This window comes from Bombus bifarius, unplaced genomic scaffold, assembly GCF_011952205.1.
Source record: "Bombus bifarius isolate JDL3187 unplaced genomic scaffold, Bbif_JDL3187 scf7180000009245, whole genome shotgun sequence".
Classification (NCBI taxonomy): Eukaryota; Metazoa; Arthropoda; class Insecta; order Hymenoptera; family Apidae; genus Bombus; species Bombus bifarius.
The window spans coordinates 74,069-77,298 of record NW_022884991.1 but is presented as its reverse complement, the minus strand read 5'-3'; the positions used below and the strand labels follow the sequence as shown (position 1 = coordinate 77,298).

The window sequence follows — 3,230 nt, the reverse complement described above, 5'->3', positions numbered from 1 at the left end:
ATTTCAATTAAATGATCTCTGCACATTTTTATTCGTTACTTATTCCACGACGATCCTTCTTTCCACATACTAGAATCTCCAACGTTCGAATTTTTCCAACGTTCGAAATTCGAATTTTTCTGTAGTTGTTTAAACGCATAAAGACGTTAAACATCTATAACGACATAATAACAAAGTGGATGCGTAGACAAGCATGGGCTGGAATTCGATAGCTCCGTTTCACATACAGAAGTCACCAAATTGCATCATGAGATGGTGAATTCCAATTTCCATGTCGATCTTTAAACACATAAAGGTGTCGAGCGTCGACGAGTCAACATAGTGGTTTCGTAGACGAGTTAGAGGTCGAACTGGAGCTCGATAACTCGTCTTCTTGGCTTGACGGATTCACTTAGAACACGAAACGTCCATATACAGCGCGTTGCGAGAGAAAGAAGTCAGCGTGCGCGCGCGCTGCACGTGCACCGGGAGTCGGCCTTCCCAGAGAGTTAGGATGAGTTCGTCCGATGTTGCAGGGGTGGCGAGGCTTTTCTGGTCCCGATAAAATTGAGAAGGCGTCCTGTCGCCTAGTAGTTCGTTCTCTATTATTTTGCGTAGGCGTCGGGCGTCTGACTCGCCCAGCTCTTAATGAGTTCCTTTTTGAGGTATTCGTACTGCTCGCTCTCCGGTGGATTGACTAAGATGTCGCGGATGAGTCGGACATGAGGTTTATCGATATTCGAGATGGCAGCATTATATTTGGCCTCCTCGCTCGTAATCTGGGCGTCTTTGAACTGTGCCTCCAACACATTAAACCATAGCTCTACATCGTCCGCCCAGGACGGTGGTATGCGGAGCTGAGCGTTTACCGCGTCCACGTTAGCGAGCTCATTCTTGTCGGTAGTCGTCATCTCGAACACTCTAATACTCGCGTAGTTCGAAGTCTTGTCGGCACTCTCCCGATTATTTCTATCACTCAGATCACCTCGGGGTCACCAATGTGGAGGATAGATCTGTTTTGATGTAGCGAAATAACGTAGACGAATTATTGCCGTCGCAATTCGTTAAATATATCTTCAATCAAATAGTTAATTACAGACAAATTACGAGTCCGCTGGTATAATTTTGTGTCACGGAATAAATACCCGTGAAACACTCAGAGAAACTTCGTAGATCTGTGCGATGCCTGTTTAAGCGTCAAAATGCTTCGACTCTGTTCGATGAACTCTCACGCTCGTGATTGCGTCTGCTTATTTATACTGGTCAGGGGACAGCCGGAAAATTTGAACTCGACTGCGTTTGACGGTTGTAAGTAGCGGAGTTCATTACTCCTTACAATACTTGTGACCTAACGGTCTTGATACTCCGAAGCAAAACAACAACAGGATTTGACTTGTCCTGCTCACGTGCCGCTACAGTGCTTTCCGGAATGGTTTGGTAGAGCAGGTCTTGCGATCGTCTGGACAGTTCCAAGTTGGTCTGAAGAATGCGCATTTTCTCAATCACCTAAAGTTTCCATGGCTTCCTCCGTGCCAGCCTCCTTCCTCGCGGGCTTTGAGTGGGGCATTCCCTGCAGCGGCGAGCCCTTTTCGTTGTCACGTGCCACCGCAGATCACGCTTGCTTCCGCGTGTCGCAAGGGTGACGCCACGAGGACCTTGCTCGGATCCAGGGTCTGCGACAGAAGGCGACCGGCCTTCTCCCACTTCTGGTCCTCGGAGACCTCCAGAACGACGTCTTCGGTCATAGTTTTACGTATCCTTGCCACTCTGATGCCGACCTCGGCCACAGGGACCTTGTCCTGGGCCGCGGTCGACACTTCCGCGTAAGATTGGCCTGATTGTCCTTCAGCGTGCTCGTTACCGCCGATGATCGCGGTGTGTTTGGGGGAGGCAGCTTGTCTCCCGCTCCTTGTACGTTCTCCGATTCTCTCTCCGGGGCTTTCCTCGTGCTCTTCGCCCCTGTCCCCGGAGTTCTCTTTGTCGGTTGTTTCCCTGCCAGCTCCTTCTTTTTGTCTCTTCCTCTTTCAACGGTCTGCCATTCCATAGCAACCGCTTGTCCTTCCTTGGACGCCGGAGTGTGCGGAACGCCAGGCTCCACCCTTCTCGTGGTCTCCTCGGAGACGACCTCCATTTCCCTTCTTCTTTCCATGTTTTGGAGGCGTTCCTCCATCAGCTGGATCAGCAATGGGCCTAGCTCCTCCATTTTGCGTTCGATCGCGGCGAGACGCGCTGTCCCGCCGTTCTGCTCTTCCGTGGAGCGCGAGGCCAGCACTTTTCGGAGCGCCTCGTTCTCCGCCTCTAATGCCGCTATGCGCCCTTCCATGATCGGGAAGGCGCCAGGTGCGGTGTCCATCTTTTTCACAATCTCTGTTGCGCCAGCGGCGATTGACCTCGCCGCTTCTCTCAGCATCTCCACGTGTGTGTCGTTGAGGTTGCGAGATGTTTCGGCAACCTTGGTTACCTCGGAAGCGGGACGGAGCAGTTCCGCTCGCCTGTCCGCCGTAGTAAATGTCCTCATCTCGACGGCCAGTTCCGTGGAAAGATATGGAGATCCGTTGGCCTTTCTCTTCTTCGCGCGGGGCGCTCCGACAGAGCAGGTCTCTTCTTCCTCCGAAATTTGCTCGGTCCGTAGGCTCCCCGTGTTCAGTGAGGAGCGGAAGGACCCCTCCTCAAACCCCACCGTCTTCCTCGTACGTCTGGAGCTAACGTGTATAGGCTCAGCAGCCAACTTCGCTTCGTCCCCTCTTCTCATGGTTTCATCCGCCTCTTTCTCCTCCTCTAAAATTGTGTCCTTTGTTCCCACTAGGCGCGCAAAATGAACACTCATACCCGCGCCTGCCACTGCCACCAGTCACTATCACTTTCATATGGCCGGCAGGACGCATTTTCGGCGCGCATACCAGTATGGTTGTGTCCGTGTAGTTCCCCTGGTAGCTCGTGCTGAGGCACTGTTGTCACGTGTTCCAATATGGCTTTCACATCATCACAAACTCACACGTGATTTTATTTCACTTGTCACGTCCTTTCAGGACCGAATTCCGCTACTTTTACACCCACTATCTTTTACAGGCACTATCCCTTCATTGGCTAACTTCCTTGACCGAATTCTCCGGTTTTCCCGGAGATTTCGACCACGCTGACAGCTTCGTCCTCTCTACGACTGCTCCACACAGGTGCTCATCACAGACACTACCTATATTTCAAATATCCCAGAGCGGTCGATGCCCGTATGGAATCGATAAAGATTGGAC

At 51.5% G+C, this 3,230-nt stretch overlaps 1 pseudogene; it reads right to left on the bottom strand.

Annotated features, from left to right (window-relative positions):
• Positions 1 to 219: 219 nt before the first annotated feature.
• LOC117214890 lies at positions 220 to 1,473 on the bottom strand (annotated as a pseudogene).
• Positions 1,474 to 3,230: the final 1,757 nt, after the last annotated feature.